General features: G+C 38.3%; 1 protein-coding gene and 1 pseudogene across 5 annotated transcripts in view; one reads left to right on the top strand and one right to left on the bottom strand.

The window, feature by feature from the left end:
• Positions 1–19891, top strand: part of TASP1 (taspase 1) — a 237528-nt gene that overhangs the window by 123778 nt on the left and 93859 nt on the right. The gene's annotated exons all lie outside the window — the stretch shown is intronic.
• Positions 1470–2397, bottom strand: LOC132438644 (replication protein A 32 kDa subunit pseudogene; annotated as a pseudogene).

Genomic DNA, 19891 nt, shown 5'->3' with positions numbered 1-19891 from the left:
TTATTTTCCTTAGAATGCCCTTTAGTATATTTATAGTTCAGATCTGCTGGTGATGAGTCTTCTCATCTTATTCTATCAGAAATGTCTTTATTTCCCCTTTATTTTTGAAGGATATTTTCTCTGCATAGAGAATTCTATATTGACTGTTTTTTCCTTCAGTAATTAAAAATGTCATTCCATTGTCCTTCTGCTGTTTCTGGTGAGAAGTTTTATGGTTGTCCCCTTGTATGTCTTTTTTTTTCCTGCCTATTTTTAATATTTTATCTTTGGTTTTCAGCAGTTTGATTATAATGTCCCTAAATCTGTTATTCTTTGTGTTTATCCTTTTTGGGATGAGCTCCTTGGGTTATTAGGTTGATGTCATTTGCCAAGTTTGGAGGATTCTCAACCATTATATCTTCAGATATTTCTTCTGCCCTGTTCTCTTTTCTACTTCTGGGATTGCCATTGTATGCATTATCCTGTAGATATGGAGAGCTTTGTTCCATTTTTAGTCATTCTTTACCTCTCTATGTTTCAGTTTGGATAATTTATTATGACTATTATTAAGTTCACTGATCCTTTCTTTTGCTATCCTGTTTGCTCTTTTTTTTTTAAAGCAGTTATAGAACTTTTATTTGCATGTTACACCTCATTAACTTATCTCAGAATTAGCTGAGATGATAAAGTATTAATTATTACAGTGTAAAAAAAGTAACATTTTTACAAGTTACTGCAATAGTAGAACTATTTTATTAAACATATGAATGTACTTATTTTGTACAAAACACATATCTTTCTCTCTGCCCCATGAAGCCACCATTCTAGAACCCCATGCTTATAAAAACACTTTTGGCAGCAATTATGACAAGGTGAAAGAAAGTGCAATTCTGAAAGTAACAACACATAACCAAAGTGGGGAACAAAAACAGGCAGAGGTTAATGGGCTTCGTGGCTAGCTCTCTGCTGACAGGCCCTAGTCCTACTCTTAACAGGAAACAATTCAGGAATAAAAACTCCTGAGTATGCTCAAGATGCTCTTGGTAGCATCCCTCTTCCAATTCCATTTATCCTGATATTGTAACTAACTAATTTGTAACTTCTTTAAGAAATTCCGCCCTGGTTTACATCCCTGTCAGTTGCCCATATCCCTCTGAGCTTCAAAAACACAGAAGAGGGGCTTCCCTGGTGGCGCAGTGGTTGAGAGTCCGCCTGCCGATGCAGGGGACACGGGTTCGTGCCCTGGTCCGGGAGGATCCCACATGCCGTGGAGCGGCTAGGCCTGTGAGCCATGGCCGCAGAGCCTGTGCGTCCAGAGCCTGTGCTCCGCAACGGGAGAGGGCACAACAGTGAGAGGCCCACGTACCACAAAAAACAAAAACAAAAACACAGAAGAGTAGTAAGTTTCAAAAGGATGTCAATTGAAACCTTTTATAGATGAAACCTACTTCCTAGAAGTCAACCTGCCAAATATATGCACAGCTGGAGACGAGAGATTGTGTAAAAAGTCCAGGTGGAAAATATCTCAGGTACCCAATTAGATCCAGTCATTCTGCGTCTGTGGATTTAAAATGAGCATCATCCACAATAGATGTGTCCCTCGTTGCTTAGAAAATCCACAGCTTGCTTGATTGAGGCTACAGTCATGTGTTGGAGCTGATTCTTGAGATCCTGAAAGTTCAATCCTTCAGGCCTTGGGCAAGCCTTAATCAAATTCAGTACCTGGTTCTGGGCCACAGTGAGGCCATTTGCTGGCATGAAGCTATTCCCACCAAAGTTCCCAGTTTCACCCATTCCTGGATTGCTGATAGGTGCTCTCCCTGCTGAGGGTTGGCTGTTAGACTTGCTCAGCATCATGTGTCCATTGACTACTTCCAGTATATGTGTGGTGAACTCATTCATATCCTTCAGGGGCATGATCTTAAAGGCTACCAGGCTTTTCTTGTTCTGAAAAGATCTCAGATGACCAGCCACTTTCACATATGTTTCTGGAGGAACCACAGTGTTTTCACTGCTGGCATCACCTGTGTCAACCCACTGGTGAACATCCATGGGTGCAGCCGTCATGTCATCTGTTTTGTAAACAATGTTGGTTGCAGCCTTCTCTGCATTTCTGATTATCCCCACAATAGTGACCTGTGAAATCTCAACATTTCCAATTTTGAACACTTCATCAACCAGAGTAGCAGAAAGCAGCTGAGATATGGTACCGGGTACAATATGCTGAGCTCGGGCTCTAGATTTCTTTTCAGCCTGGGAAGGTGTCAGTGATCCAGAGCCCCCAGGGAACTGTGTGTAGCCTCCGGCTCCCCCAAAAGAGGAACTGCTATAGCTTTCAAATCCACTGGTCCACATCTTCGTCACGATTCCCTCAGGAAAGAGTTCCAGAAGGTTCCGGCCTGGTGGGTTCCCCTAACCGCCTCCTCCTATTTGCTCTTAAGCCCATTGAATGCATTTTCATTTTGGATACTATATTTTTTATATAAAGTGTTTCTATTTGGTTCATATTTGAAGATTGTCTCGCTGAGATTTCCCATATTTTTATGAAAATTTCCACCTTTTCCATTAGATAGTTACATAAAATAATTATTTTAGTTAGTTTAAGGTTTGTGTCTGATAATTCCAGCATCTGGGCCATTAGTGGTCTGCTTCTGTTCACTGTTCCTTCTCTTGTTTATAGGGCATGTTTTTGGCTTTTTCATTTATCTCATAATTATTGATTGTATGCTAAAGATTATGTTTGGAATACAGACAAGACTGAAGAAAATATTTGCCACTAAAAAGGGACACACTCCTTTTTACATACATCTGCAGTGTTATTTGTAATTGAGTTGGGGCTGGGTATTCTTGCAGCAGTGGATACAATTCACTCCTGGCTTTTGATATTTCAATGCTAGTATTAGGATTTACCATTAGGCAGAGCTTGGGATCTGAATACCAGCAAAACTCCTGATATCTCTTTATGTTATTTATTGTTCACCTGTCAGCTTTTGGAATCATGGGGAAGCTTCTCTCTTTCTCTCCTTCTCCCTCTCCCTCCCCCTTTCCCTATCCCTCCTTTATCTTTCTTTCTTTTTTTTACTGCTTTGCCTTGGGTGATAGCTCTATGCATCCAGGTAGGCAAGGAGGCTGTCTTTTAGCTTTCCTGTTCTGTTCCCAGCCTTCAGCAGCTTCTACTTTACACTTACGGAGGACCTGTGTGCCTGAGGGTGTGGATATCTTTCAGCTCCCCAGCCCTGCCCCAGGAAGCCCTGCTCTTGGTGAGGACCTACAGGAAGGAGTCAATGAGTGAAATCAGATTTGCTCAGTGAATGGGGCTTCTCTGGATTCTAATTCATCCTGTCAGCACCTGTGGTCATTTAAAGTTTGTTAAATGACTAGTTCAGCTAGTTTCTCCTTAACCTTGTCTGTAGCATTTCTCCTTTCCCCACTGCCTTCTGGGTGATAAAAAAGCCATTGGCCTCTTCTGTCATAGGAAAGGCTTGTCCCTTTTGGGAATTTAGTTCTTTGAGGTATTTTTGCATCGTTATCTCTCTGAGTTTTTAAAAAACTGTAGTGTTGTAGCTTAACTGGCTTATTGGTTCTCATTGTTAGCGTGGCTCTTGTTGGCTTTTGTTGTTAGGGTGGGGGTGATAGACTCTTGTAGATTTCTTCATCTTAACTAGAAGTGGAAATACAAGTGATCAGTTTTGGTGGCTTGCAAGACATGGTAAAGAGTCTGGAACCTTTTTATTCTTTTGGCTGGTAAAATTGTTCCATCTCTTGTCAATGGAAGCCACTTTAAGCTGGCTTCTGTGGTCTTTGCCATGACGATCTTTGATAGCTTCCTTGCTTTTCAGTAGAACAAGATGCCTCAGGCTCCTCTTGGTCACTTCTTTAGCCAGACTCAGAACCAGTCATTTTCCCAAGGATCCCTATTTCTTTTTAACAGGAAATGGTATGATTCTAATATGATAACCTAATTTTATTATTTTCACTGTAATTTCCATGTTAGCCTCTGGGTAATGATATTGTCACTGTTGCTTTCTCATATGGAGTTCATGGTCTCAGCAGTAAATATTTTTATTGGAAATCAAAATGAAAGTTTAGCCTACTGGTTTATAACTATATGCTTGTAGATTTTTAAATAAAATGATAGCTGTGTGGGTTCTTAATCTGGGGTTTGTGGACCCTATGGAATCTATGCATGGGTTTTCGTGGAGAATTCTGTGTATTGACTGAAACTGTTTAATTTTAGGCAAAGATATATCTTTTTTTCTCATAACTTTGGGGAAATTAGGAAGCATAATCTTAGGTAATTGAATAAAATTGTAAATAAATTTCTTGGCTAAAATAAAAAGTTAAAAAGTAATACAAGTGTGTGTATTTCCTTCTTTTACTAACATTATTTCTTAATAATAGTGTCAAACGAAAACCTTGAAAAATGCTAAATTTTATATTGTCTATTTATTTGCCTTTTGCTGCATGTCTCATTTGATGTGGTCTACCTGTTTTGCTTTTTCCTTCTTTTACCTGCTTATATGATGGTTATGCTAGTTGGTGGTAGGAAAGCTTTGGGACCATTTCTTTATTCTTATTCCTTAATTTCTACTCTGATCTAGACAAATGAATATGATTACCATTTTCCTTTCCACCTTCAGAACTTTTCTGCCTTTCTTAAATCTCAGAACCACCCTTGATGCTGTGTTGAGTAGAGAAAGGGATAAGCAATGACTGGTGAACAGATTTAACACTTTTTTTCCATCTTATTTCACAAGGCCTCTAAACACTGAATGTTGTTTTTAAATTCTGAGTACAGCTTTGAAACTGATGAAATGATTTATATATTGCCTCTCTTTTGTACAGAGCAATTTCTGAGATGTAACTGAGATGTTACTGAGATGTAACATCAACTCAAACTTCCCTTTTCGGCTTTTAAAGAGGCCCTGGCCATTCAAATCATCCTCATAAATCACTTCTAAACTTTGTCATTAGGAAAATTATTAATTAAATGTTTAATATATTGGTTGGCTTAGTAGTTATAAATTTACAGTATAGTATAACTGTCTTGCTTATGTTCTTTCTGTCTGTGGGCTTCATACTACATATATAATCAATATGTGTGCTGAAATATTTATTTTACATTACATCACATCTACATTATTGTAGATGTTTACAGCTATGTCTTGGCTTTTTTTTTTTAACTCATAAAATGCACATTATGGTTTTGATGCAAAATGAAATCTCCACTTTTAACATTATTCCTTTGGGACTGTTTAGTGATTGTTTTTAGGATGTCATGGTTAAAATTGAGGGCTATCTACAGTCCTAAGTATTGGTATCAGTATTTGTTGTGCTACTTATCTGCAGGTAATTATTACTTTGATCTTTATCATGGATTCAGGTTTTTGAGGCTTTTGAGTTTTCTTTGCTTGTATCTCCTTTATTTGTGTGCTGATATTAGCCTTATTTCTGCAGTGGTGGACTATCTTGAAACAATTATATTAGAGTTACAAAACTTGGATTTTAGACTCTTAGCTCTTCCACTTCTTCACTTTTCTTATTTGTCAAATTGGGATGATAGTACCTTCTTTGCAAGTTACTTGTAGGGCCTTTAAATGATGACATTTGTGAAAACCCCAGGTACACGGTAGTTGATCAGTTAATGGTGAATCAGTGAGTCAGTGACTTTTTCTCTTCCCCCTTAAAAAAGAAATAGATTAAAAAAAGTAATCTAACTATACTATATCATGAATTAACAGCTTTTTAAAAGGGTTTTCTCCTAAGTGGTCAGTTCATTGCAAGCCTCTTAACTAAATTTTACCGAAAGTTATTGAAGTTCCAAAAGTACTTCCAGCTATAAAATTTTGTCCTGAGGAATTTGAAATCATTTAAGCTAAGCCATTTATTTTTTCCAATGAGGAAACTGAGATACGGAGATCTTACGTGACTCATTTCAGGTTCCACAGCTGGAGGTAGTTCCCCTCACCTCCCTGATGGAACAGAAATCCAGATAGAAGCTGTACAGGAGCAGCAACTGAACATGGCTAGCAGTGCTGCTTCTGTGATGGCTGCTGCTCTAATGAAGTTCTCAAGTGGAGAGAAGTCTAATGCTCATACATGTAGTATGTTTTCCAGACAAATGCAATAGTAGCAATAGGGGCTCCAGTGTAGCCAAGGAACACCACTCCTGCTGGGGTGATTTTTCTGATTCTTTCTGCTGCCTGGGACCATGTGTCCCTGGTGCCCTGATTAGAGTGTTGTATTTAGATAACTAAATTGAGAAAATTTAGAGCAGAAAGCAAGATCCTATTTCATCATCTGTATTCATGCTCATGAGTATTGGATAAGTTCCCACACTGAGATGTGACTTTGACAAAGAGAGGGGCCCAGGGAAAGAAGAAGTGACTCAAGCTTTGGGGTGGGCACCTCTGTGTTGTTAACCACAGATCTCTGACACTCTGCTGTGACAGATTGGATCAAGGATTTTCACACTCATGTCTTTTTTTTTGAAACTTTTTTGTTGTTTGTATGTCTTAGTTTCTTTGAAATAGATTTCAGTCTATGAAAATATTTGCATTCGCAAAACTGGAATTCTTCCCATTTGTGCAACTTGTTCAGATAAATCTTTTGTGGTTTGGTTATACCTTCTCAATAAAATTGATACTAGTATAATAAAAAATAAATATCAAGCATTTAGTGTATTTAGCATATGCCTAGCACTGTGCTCTACATAAGAGATTTTCCTGTTTAATTGTCACCATTCTAGTATATTTTTCTGTATTTTAAATAATTATGAAAGGCTAAAGCACATATCAGTTGCATCCTAGTTTGTAAGAGAGGTCTCTAGGAGATAGTTGTAAAATTGGTTTTTCTATTGGTTATTTATTATTTATTAAAAAAAATCGGAAAAGACTGAGTTGTTTTTGATAGATTATTGTAAATATCCAAAGTATGCTGATGGTTACAGGTTAGAGAGAACTGAATACTGGGGAGGCACTAAATGTGTGTTGGGAACCATACCCTTTGGACTAGACTGGATCAGACATCTTCACTACTTATTCCATCTCTTTATAAAGCTCCTTATGTTTTCTTCTTGTATGTAATAGGTTCCAGGTTTGATAGCCATGGGGACACTGTGAAGACTGAAATCACGTGTGTTCTATCACTTTTAAGGCAGCCCTCTCTTTAATTTCACAAGACAGACTTGAAAACCAGAAGTAACCCAACTCCAAAATTGGCAGTAAATCCTCTGACAGGGAAAAGGTGACGTACTGTGTAATAAATTCCTTTGTTGAGAAAGAGATGTTGCAATAGTGGAAACTGAAGTACCAAATGTTTCCTTTTAGATTTGGAAAGGCCTTTCCTCATTACTTATCTGTCCCTGTGGACTTCTAACAGGGGATGTGTTGAAAGATTTTTCAGATGCCCACTCGCCGCAGTGAGAGTGGATGGCAGCGTTTATAAGATGACATAAATACTTGAAGATCATCAGGAAGCCTTGGAGATGTGTAGTGTGCCAGGGGTACTGAATGTAAGCTTTTGTTGCTGCTGATCCTGCTCTGGGATGAAGGCCGCCTGGGAATGTGGGTTATTTCTCTCCTGTGAATGCAGCTTCACTCTCCCTCTCTGGGGGTCTTTGTATCAGAACTGAGGTTAGAGTGGTTTAGAAGAAATAAAGTCTCCAGAAGAAGAGAAAGATCTGTGGGATTAGGATTTATAGTTAAAAATCCTAATCTCATTTTTAGGTCCTCTGGAGGAATTATATCCTAATCCTCTACCATTTAAACAGTCCATTAAAACCCTACATTAAAAACTTGACACATAACGGCCTTTTAATTTTCGTTTTGTAATAATCTGGCTCATGCCCACCACTGCTGCCACCACTAAATGAGATGAATATAAAACAATTAAAAATTATCTTGAGATGCAGTGAAGATATATCTTAAATGTCAGCCAAGAGTTGGTAAGTTTTCATGTTTCTCTGTCCTTATTGCAAATGCTTTTCAGTTTGCCACTTAACCTTTTGGAACTAAAATGTGATTTGACAATATGACTTTATTGGGCTATTATGTTACATATTTTTAATTATCTTAATTTGAAGACTGCATCTATCACTAATGCTGAAGTGAAAATACCAAATGTGTGACGGAGGGCGGATGAAATAAAACACCTGGAGCATTCTTCACGAACTCAGATATAGGGCAGTGAAGTGTATGGGACCAAATCCCATAATGGGAGACCCTGCCTTGCCCTTTACTATTGTACCTGAAGAGAAAGTATGGTGAATGCAGGAGTGTAGCATTGATGTTGGGCATTGAACCTCTTGGGAAAAAAAGATAGGTGTTTATTACGGAAATTGGGAAAAATAACAGAAGGAATGCATAACAAACAAAAATCGTGCATAACCCATAATCCCTGGATAACCACAGTTAAAATGTTTCCTACCAAACTAAGTGAAATCTTTATCATATTATTTGTTTTGTTCTGATAATGAAAGGTTTACCCACGTGATCGTTTTGACCCTAGGTGAGAGCTCAGCTTTCTTGGAAGCAACAGCTTTCAGAATTGCAAGTCAAAGGCTAAACTCCTCTTTAAATGTATTCTAGGCTCTCAGTGATGATTGTCAGGCTAGCTGGGAATCACCTTGTTCTAACAGAAGCAAAATACAGAGAAAAGGATGAGGAGAGACAAGAAAGTGATAGCTAATGGTTTTTCTTAAGGCAGTCATTATCCATTGCAGTATGAAGTGCTTACTCAGTGCCCAACCCCACGCTGAATGTTTTATGTTTGTTGTCTCATTTTGTCCTTGTGAGGTACTACTCCCATTCCCCATTTTCACAGTAAAGGAAACTGAGGCTTAAATAAAGAGTCCCAGACTCAACTCAGCCGGATTCAAACATCAGTCTGACTGCCGAATAGAAAATACTAACTCTTACGCTACAGGACTTTATGGCCTTAAGGTAGGGAGGGATGTGTGTGTGTGTGTGTGTGTGTGTGTGTGTGTGTGTGTGTGTGTGTGTGTGTGTGTGTGTGTGTGTGTGTGTGTGACAGAGGGAGAGGGAGAAGGAGAGGGAGAGGGAGAGGGAGAGGGAGAGAATGAATGAGAGAATGAGAAAATTGAATACGTAGAACACAGAAGGCGACCCTGCTGCTTAACCCACAATTCTCAGGTTTTTCCTTTAGTAAAGATACAGAAGCTCTTCTGTAACGTAGGCCAGAGTGTTCACTAGAGAAATGATGGCGTTGTTGGAAACATCAAGATGAGGAAAAAAACAAAGATACTCTATTAACTCTTCTAGTTTCCCAGAGTTGCCAACTTTTTCTGGATTCTAAACAAACCCACAAATAGGCACTCCAACGATGGCCTCACGGAAGTGGTTTCACACGGCTCAGGGAAGTGGTCGTCCTTTACGTGGATAAAACGGGCTCTTAAATATCTAAGACTCCGTTTTCAGGCATCATAAGGATTTATTTTAATCAAATCAGTCTTATTTATTCAAACAAATTATAAAGAAATTTGGTTTTGGTAGAAATTAAACATATCACGAATTTTCCAAAATAACTCAGTTAAGATAAATGTTATCAAGCCAAATAATCTTTTTCATGTCTTCCTGCTAATGGTGTCTGATAAATACATCTACATGAACGTATCAGAAATTGTATTTGACTCAATACAAAGTTGTATGTTTGAATGGAAGAAGTCGTCTTCTTTCAGTGTAAAGTTTTCTGAGCCATTTTCTTTCGCCAGCAAATGGCTATCTATATAGATTAAGAATGCATTTGATACATGTCTCTTTTTGAATTATGGTTTTCTCAGGGTATATGCCCAGTAGTGGGATTGCTGGGTCATATGGTAGTTCTATTTTTAGTTTTTTAAAGAACCTCCATACTGTTTTCCATAGTGGTTGTATCAATTTACATTCCCACCAACGCATATATATAGAATCTAAAAACAAAAACCAAAAATGGTACTCATGAACCTAGTTGCAGGGCAGGAATAAAGAGGTAGACATAGAGAATGGACTTGAGGACATGGGGTGAGAGGGGGAAGCTGGGGCGAAGCGAGAGTAGCATCGACATATATACACTACTGAATTGAAAATAGTTGGCTGGTGGGAAGCAGCAGCATAGCACAGGGAGATCGGCTCGGTGCTGTGCGATGACCTAGAAGGGTGGGATAGGGACGAGGGGAGGGAGGCTCAAGAGGAAGGGGATACGGGGACATGTGTATGCATATGGCTAATTCACTCTGTTGTGCAACAGAAACTAACACAGTACTGAGAAGCAATTACACTCCAATAAAGATCTATTAAAAAAAAAAGAATGCATTTGGCCCCAAATGTCGCTTGGTGGTTGAATGGATAAGCAAAATGTGGTATGTACATACAGTGGAATATTATTCAACCTTAAAAAGGAAGGAAATTCTGAAACATGCTACAATATGGATGAGCCTTGAGGACATTACATTAAGTGAATTAAGTCAGTCACAAAAGGACAAAAGTGGATGATTCCACTTACATGAGATACCTAGAGTAGTCAAATTCATAGAAATGGAAAGTAGAATGGTGGTTGCCAGGGCTAGAGGGCAGGGGGGATGGGGGAGTTGTTGAATGGGTACAGTTTCAGTTTGGGAAGATGAATAAGTTCTGGAGATGGATGGTGGTGATGATTGTACAACAATGCGAGTAAAAATGCCACTGAATTGTACACTTAAAAATGATTAAATGGTAAATTTCATGTTATATATATATATATTTTACCAAAATAAAGAAAAAAAGAAGAATTCATTTGGGCTTAAAAAAGAGAACTCATTTATAGTGGCTTAAACAGATTTTATTTTCTTTTGTTTTAAATCTCATGTAACAAGACACCTCAGAGGAGACTGGGGCTGGTCGGGCTACCCAGCAATGCTGTCTGGTACCTGGGTCTGTCCTTTGTCCCCCACCTTCCTCAATGGGTAGGTCTTCCTGCCCATGAATGTCACCCCCTGCTCACAGGATGGCGTCTGCACCTCGTTTAGCTGTGCAGGTGCAGGCATGGGAAGTTGGATTTAGTCAGATGTTGCAGAGACATTTAGCATAGTGCTCCCTGAATATCCATACACTCCTCTGTGTTTCACAGCCCCCCCCCCCCCAACCCGCCGCGCCCCGTTGCAGTTGCCTCAGACCATGTGGCTATTTCTGGCCAGTTGACTAGCGTGGAAATGATATGTGTGACTTCCAGGCTAAAGCTATAAAGTGGCCCTGGGTAGCCCTCTCATTCTCCTGGAGGGGATATGATCCAGGAGGTGCAGTTATAGATGATGGAGCCTCCATTAGCCTGGGTTTGTTCCTGAGTGACTGTTGGAAGCACATTCCCTGGTGACCCAGGTACAACTTATAACATTAATGAGAAATTATATTTTGTTGTGTTAAGCCACTGAGATTTGGGGGGTGTTTATTGTTGCAGGCTCGTATAGTTATTCTGACTGATACTCCAGCGTGGGCTTTTGCCAGATAAGTTTGATGAAGTGAGCAAAACATGGAGGCTTTCAGGAGTAAGAGGAAGGGTATAAGTTGATGAAGCATGGAATTTTAGTTGGATAAGGAAGGAAGTGAGGATCTAAGGGCAGTGAGGGATAGTTACAAAGCAGCAGAATTAATGGGATGGCACTTTTGGTGAGGTAGAGGGAATGTTGGAATTAGAGTAGTCAAGAGATGAGCTGGAAAGTTAGGAGGGGTGGGATGACTGCAGCTGGGACTATGGAGAAGTTAATGTTATTGATTATGGCAGAATCGTGGGAGTGAACTTACAAGGCAGTGTGGATAATTTGAAGAGAGGATTTCAGAAAATCCAGAAGCTAAGGTATTGGGTAATACCTAATATTTTAATATCTAGTATATATTAAAATCAGTAAGAATTATGACAAGGTATAGTGTTGCGCAGAGTAGAAGTAAGCTGGGAGCTTAAGTCTCAAAGAAATGAGTTTGTAAGTCTGAAACTGTTTCTATTCACCCTCACTCCAGAATGGTAGTTTAACCGATTCTAGGTTGACAGGTGTTTTTCTGTTTGTTTATTGCCTTAGCATCTTTAAGATATTAGCCTTCTGGCCTCTTCTGTTGCTTGGGAATATGTAACTTACCAGTTAAATTTTTAAATTAAAAAAATTTTTTTTGGAGATCACCTTTTTGTTTGTGATTAGTTTTCTTTTATTTTTTATATTTTTGTTTTATTTATTACTTTAATACAAGTGCCTAACAAGTGCCTGGCATAAAGAAGATGCCACTAGTGGCTTTGGGGATTCCTGTTTTCTCCTTTTCTTGAGGACTTAAGGAGTGGGGGAGGGGTGCAGAGTCCCTAGTGCCATCCTCTCACACTGACACCCACAGCGATGGCAGTCACTTGGACTGGACTTTGAACATCAGCCAGGCAGGGTGCTGCAGAGGTGTCTCTAGGTCCCAGCTGTATGACTCCTTCAGGTCTGGAGGGCCCCTCTGTGATTTCCCTGCTTCTCTCGGGGACACAGAAATCATTTGGTTGCTTCCATGCATGAGAGGGCACAGCAACTCTTCAAGGCTGCCCATCTGCCCAGGTGCTTGCTGAGACTCTCCTTACTGAGAGAGTAAAAAAAGCTCTCTCTTTTAACATCTTTATTGGAGTATAATTGCTTTACAATGGTGTCTTAGTTTCTGCTCTATAACAAAGTGAATCAGCTATACATATACATATATCCCCATATGTCCTCCCTCTTGCGTCTCCCTCCCACCCTCCCTACCCCACCCCTCTAGGTGGTCACAAAGCACTGAGCTGATCTCCCTGTGCTATGCGGCTGCTTCCCACTAGCTATCTGTTTTACATTTAGTGGTGTATATATGTCCATGCCACTCTCTCACTTTATCCCAGCTTACCCTTCCCCTCCCCGTGTCAAGTCCATTCTGTACGTCTGCGTCTTTATTCCTGTCCTGCCCCTAGGTTTGTCAGAACCATTTTTATTTTTTTTTAGATTCCATATATATGTGTTAACATAAGATATTTGTTTTTCTCTTTCTTACTTCACTCTGTATGACAGACTCTAGGTCCATCCACCTCACTACAAATAACTCAATTTCATTTCTTTTTATGGCTGAATAATATTCCATTGTATATATGGAATAAATACATCTTCTTTATCCATTCATCTGTCAATGGACACTTAGGTTGCTTCCATGTCCTGGCTATTGTAAATAGAGCCGCAATGAACATTGTGGTACATGACTCTTTGAATTATGGTTTTCACAGGGTATATGCCCGGTAGTAGGATTGCTGGGTCATATGGTAGTTCTATTTTTAGTTTTTTAAGGAACCTCCATACTGTTCTCCATAGTAGCTGTATCAATTTACATTCCCACCAACAGTGCAAGAGGGTTCCCTTTTCTCTACACCCTCTCCAGCATTTATTGTTTGTAGATATTTTTATGATGGCCATTCTGACTGGTGTGAGGTGATACCTCATTGTAGTTTTGATTTGCATTTCTCTAATGATTAGTGATGTTGAGTATCCTTTCATGTGTTTGTTGGCAATCTGTATATCTTCTTTGGAGAAATGTCTATTTAGGTCTTCTGCCCAATTTTGGATTGGGTTGTTAGTTTTTTTGATATTGAGCTGCATGAGCTGCCTATATTTTGGAGGTTAATCCTTTGTCAGTTGCTTCATTTGCAAATATTTTCTCCCATTCTGAGGGTTGTCTTTTGGTCTTGTTTATGGTTTCCTTTGCTGTGCAAAAGCTTTTAAGTTTCATTAGGTCCCATTTGTTTATTTTTGTTTTTATTTCCATTTCTCTAGGAGGTGGGTCAAAAAGGATCTTGCTGTGATTTATGTCATAGAGTGTTCTGCCTATGTTTTCCTCTAAGAGTTTGACAGTGTCTGGCCTTACATTTAGGTCTTTAATCCATTTGGAGTTTATTTTTGTGTATGGTGTTAGGGAGTGTTCTAATTTCATTCTTTTACGTGTAGCTGTCCGATTTTCCCAGCACCACTTGCTGAAGAGGCTGTCTTTCCTCCATTGTATATTCTTGCCTCGTTTATTGAAAATAAAGTGACCATATGTGCATGGGTTTATCTTTGGGCTTTCTATCCTGTTCCATTAATCTATATTTCTGTTTCTGTGCCAGTACTATACTGTCTTGATGTAGATTTGTAGTATAGTCTGAAGTTCAGGAGCCTGATTCCTTCAGCTCTGTTTTTCTTTCTCAAGATTGCTTTGGCTATTCGGGATCTTTTGTGTTTCCATACAAATTGTGAAATTGTTTATTCTAGTTCCGTGAAAAATGCCGTTGGTAGTTTGACAGGGATTGCATTGAATCTGTAGATTGCTTTGGGCAGTAAAGTCATTTTCACAATGTTGATTCTTCCAATCCAGGAACATGATATATCTCTCCATCTGTTTGTATCATCTTTAGTTTCTTTCATCAGTGTCTTCTAGTTTTCTGAATACAGGTCTTTTGTCTCCTTAGGTAAGTTTATTCCTAAGTATTTTATTCTTTTTGTTACAATGGTAAAAGGGAGTGTTTCCTTAATTTCTCTTTCAGATTTTTCAACATTAGTTTATAAGAATGCAAGAGATTTCTGTGCATTAATTTTGTATCCTGCTACTTTACCAAATTCATTGATTAGCCCTAGCAGTTTTCTGGTGGAATCTTTAGGATTCTCTATGTATAGTATCATGTCATCTGCAAACAGTGACAGTTTTACTTCTTCCTTTCCAATTTGGATTCCTTTTATTTCTTTTCTTCTCTGATTGCTATGGCTGAAACTTCCAAAACTATGTTGAATAATAGTGGTGAGAGTGGACAAGCTTGTCTTGTTCCTGATCTTAGAGGAAATGGTTTCAGTTTTTCGCCATTGAGAATGGTGTTGGCTGTGTGTTTGTCATATATGGCCTTTATTATGTTGAAGTAAGTTCCCTCTATGCCTACTTTCTGGAGGGTTTTTATCATAAATGGGTGTTGAATTTTGTCGAAAGCTTTTTCTGCATCTATTGAGATGATCATATGGTTTTTCTTCTTCAATTTTTTAAAATGGTGTACCACATTGATTGATTTGCATATATTGTAGAATCATTGCATTCCTGGGATAAGTCCCACTTGATCATGGTGTATGATTCTTTTAATGTGCTCTTGGATTCTGTTTGCTAGTATTTTGTTGAGGATTTTTGCATCTATGTTCATCAGTGATATTGGCCTGTAGTTTTCTTTTTTGTGTGACATCTTTGTCTGGTTCTGGTATCAGGGTGATGGTGGCCTCACAGAATGAGTTTGGGAGTGTTCCTCCCTCTGCTATATTTTGGAAGAATTTGAGATGGATAGGTGTTAGCTCTTCTCTAAATGTTTGAGAATTCACCTGTGAAGCCATCTGGTTCTGGACTTTTGTTTGTTGGAAGATTTTTAATCACAGTCTCAATTTCAGTGCTTGTGATTGGTCTGTTCGTATTTTCTATTTCTTGCTTGTTCAGTCTCAGAAGGTTGTGCTTTTCTAAGAATTTGTCCTTTTCTTCCCAATTGTCCATTTTATTGGCATATAGTTGCTTACAGTAATCTCTCATGATCCTTTGTATTTCTGCAGTGTCAGTTGTTACTTCTCCTTTTTCATTTCTAATTCTGTTGATTTGAGTCTTCTCCCTTTTTTTCTTGATGAGTCTGGTTAATGGTTTATCAATTTTGTTTATCTTCACAAAGAACCAGCTTTTAGTTTTATTGATCTTTGCTATTGTTTCCTTCATTTCTTTATCATTTACTTCTGATCTGATATTATGATTTCTTTCCTTCTGCTAACTTTGGGGTTTGTTTGTTCTTCTTTCTCTAATTGCTTTAGGTGTAAGTTTAGGTTGTTTATTTCTTGTTTCTTAAGGTAGGATTGTATTGCTATAAACTTCCCTCTTAGAACTGCTTTTGCTGCATCCCATAGGTTTTGGGTTGTCGTGTTTTCATTGTCATTTGTTTCTAGGTATTTCTTGATTTCGTCTTTGATTTCTTCAGTGATCTCTTGGTTATTTAGTGGTGTATTGTTTGGCCTCCATGTTTTAGTATTTTTTTACAGATTTTTTCCTGTAATTGATATCTAGTCTCATAGCATTGTGCTTGGAAAAGATACTTGATACGATTTAATTTTCTTAAATTTACCAAGGCTTGATTTGTGACCCAAGATATGATCTATCCTGGAGAATGTTCCATGTGCCCTTGAGAAGAAAGTGTATTCTGTTGTTTTTGGATGGAATGTCCTATCAGTATCAATTAAGTCCATTGTGATTAGTTTTTAATATTTTCTCTTTGTCTTTCTTCCGGCATTTTTCACTATGGTATACCTAAGGATAAATTTGTTTTTATTTACTTTTTTTGGAACTCTGTATGCATCTTTAATTTTAGGATTTCCTTATAGCTTAAATTCTGGAAACATATTTATTATTTCTTCAAAGATTAGTGCCCCCTCCCCCATTCTTTCTCTTCTCTTTCAAAATGTCTATTAATATGTTGGATCTTCTCATTTTATACTTTAGGTTTCTCAACTCCTCATTTTCCTTCTCTTTATCATCCTAGGCTGCTGTAAATTTTGGCTATTGAGAATAAAGCTGCTATGAAAATTCAAGTGCAAAACTTATATTTTTCTTGGGTAAGGTACCTAGGAATGAGGAACTGTGGTTTTAGTAGTAAGAAATATTTATCTTTCCAATGTCAATTACCCTGGAAAAAATGAAAAATAGAAACATTTCTTAGTCATATTTCATAATAAAATTTATCAGCACACCTGTTGTGAGATAGTTGAACTCATGTATTTTCCACCTCTGAAGAGTCACACACTATCGTACATTCAACGTATTCCAAGATAATGCTTACTAACATGTAGGAAGATACTGTTCTTTACAAACTTCAATATATTATGAATAAAATGCATTCATATTATATATGAACAAAGAAGTCTTATTGAGAACTCTGTTGTGATTTTCTCTTTAGAGCAAAGGTAAGAGTTGCAAAATCTCTAACTTTAAAAGAGGATGATTTCAATTAGTCCATCTTCAAGGAAATATATTTATAAACTGCCTACATACTTCTTACACTAGTTATGTCTGCTTTAATTAAGGAAGGAAAATGTTCCTCATTTCCCAAGTGAGAAACATTTCCTAAAATCACATCCCCAGGGTTGTTCTTAGTCTAAACTTCCATATAGAAATGTCTGGAATAGAAATTTTTAAATATCAGAATCCAAGTGTGTAAGCTTTCACATTCAGAAGTGCAGAGAATCTCAACATCAACAAACTATATTTCTACAAAAATCAAATTACAACTTATATATTCCTTATTTAAATAACAGTGATGTCACTTTAGAGTTAACTGTAGGTAATCACTGGATTGTAATGCATGCAGAGATGAAGAAAATTTCAAGTGTTCCTAAATATCATTATAAAAATGAATATTTTACATTATGTAAAATTATGATTATTATGATCTCTAGAGAAAGATATATAAAGATTATGAACAAATAAACTTCAGTAACGACAAAGTAAAATTTTTACCTTCATTTTCAGTTGCTTTCTAAAATTACTAGTTAGTCTCAACCTCATTGAATTAATGAAAATAAAATGTATCCCATGACAGATTTTTGTGGCAGAACCTAGTCCTTTAAAAAACATATGAAACAAAAATAGCACGAGAAGTTTCCGGGTACAAATTATAATATATTATAATATTTAGATCCCCTCAACCAATTCTTGGAAACTCAACATCATTGTTGTAAACTAGTCATATAAAATGATTCTAAAATTATAAATGACTTTACATCGACCAATTGACTCTGACAAGCTGCCATCCCACCACCTACCACAGATAGCATCCAACAGAAGCTTGTGGTGCTTAAAACACATTTCACCACCTGCCAAGGAGGCAGACTCCACGGTGGAGAAGACTGGAGCTGTAAGACACAGGTGACTAAGTGCCACACAGTGGCAGTGGTGCTGGCTAGTGGAGCAGGGGTATGCATTGTGTATCCCCCAGAACCCAAGAAGGCTGCTCTGCCTGCATCAGTGTACCCTTGTATGGCACAGAACTTCCAGAATTTTAGCTTCTGTGGAGTTCTCTGAGGACGAATGCGTGTACTGCCATCAGGCAGTTAGAGGTAAAGACATCAAGATGCTTTCAATCCTGGATCCTGGAGTGAAGAGGCTAAACTTTGTACCCTGATGGTACAGCAGGTTAAATTCTACATACCATCCTCTCTGGAGCTGCTGCCACAACTTCTCCTGGTGGGTGAAGAGTCATCACAGTGCTTTTTCACAGGGGGAATGTAAGAAGGAATGACAGCCTGGGCACAGCTCTGCACAAAGTGCAACACCTCCTCCTTGGAGGGAGAGTCAAGGTCATCAAAAAAGATACCCCCAATACCCCTCCGCTCCCCATGATGGGCTATAAAAAAGTCATCGTCACATCATTTTTAAAATTTTGGGTAGGGATCTGCACCATGTTGGTCACAAGCCTCCTTTAGAGTCCTATGAAAATGGACTGCATCCTCTTGCTTCAAGTATGTTGGGGTAAGGTCACATCCACCGCCAAACCACCACTGCTTGTCACCTACCAGATCAAGACGTGATTCTGATGTGGACTTTGAGATGCCAAGGAAATGTATTATAATTCAGATGTCTGGGTATGGGGCATACTGGAGTCTCAGTAATAGGAAACACACTAGGAAAGAGTGAGCTGCGACTGGGCTAAGGTTTGGGATTCGAGGGAGAGACATGGCCATGGAGGTTGGCTCTCAGTAGGCTGTGGCAATGTCCAGGGTTTCTGATGAGTCCAGAGTTCTCAGCTAAATCCTCAAGGTTGGTCTGTAGAGCACACAGTCAAGGCACTGGCATCTGGACTGGCCAGACTGGCAGTTAACTGAGTGTTCAGTAGCCAACCAGGGGTCCAACACCTCTGGGGAGATCTGACAAAATGTAGCAGCACCTCTGCCAACTACTGTGTCCTCTGGTCCTAGCACCAAGTAGGTGCTCATTAACAATCTGTTGTGTGAACAGATGGGGAAAGAAATGAAAATAAAGTTCATATTTTGGGGACTGATAAGTACCAGGCAGGAATCTGCTTCCAACCTTTGCCCTAGACTCCTAACCAAACAGGAAGAATCTGGAGAGATACCTCTAGTGGTGGTTTTGTAGATTCCTTTGGAATTTCTACATAAACAATTATATCATCTGCTAATAGGAGCAGTTTTGCCTTTTTCTTTCTGATCTTTAAGCCTTCTACTTCATTTTCTTGACTTAGTGCAATGGCTCGAACCTCCAGTGTATTGTTGAATAAAAGCGATAAAAGCAGACATCTTTGCCTTGTTCCTGATCTTAGGGAGAAATAATTCAGTCTTTCACCATTAAGTATGAAGTTAACTGTAGGTTTTTTGCAGATGTTCTTTATTTCTAGAAATTAATAATTGAATTTAGAGGCTTGATCAGATTGAGGTGTAATTTTTTTGGTGTGGGGCAAGACTACAAAGGTGTAATTTTATCAAGGGACATGTAATATTTATATCTTTTTGTGATATTAGCAGCCATTGACGATTGTTGCCTATAGCAATTATTAAATTATAGGTTACAAACGGTTATATTCTAATTTTGTTAATTTCTTCTTCATTTATTAACTGGGATACTACTATGGAGAAAATTTTCCTTCATAAACCTCCTGGTTACCCTGCTACGCAGTTCCTATAGGAAGGACAGAGAAATGCTTGATTGTTTTCTTTCATTTATCCATTTTCAGAATAGTGAATTGCTTCCATAGCATCTTCCAAAGGTGTTTTTAAAACATAAGCTATGAATTCACTATGTATTTCAGTCTATTTAGTCATTCTTACTGATGATAAATAATTGTGTACTTTTCTAAGTTCTTTTAGAATTTGGTATTTATCACTTTCCCTCTAGGTTTGTAGTTAGGT

This window comes from Delphinus delphis, chromosome 15 (genome assembly GCF_949987515.2).
Source record: "Delphinus delphis chromosome 15, mDelDel1.2, whole genome shotgun sequence".
NCBI lineage: Eukaryota > Metazoa > Chordata > Mammalia > Artiodactyla > Delphinidae > Delphinus > Delphinus delphis.
The sequence above is the reverse complement of the archived record's forward strand: the minus strand, read 5'-3'. Positions and strand labels throughout refer to the sequence as shown.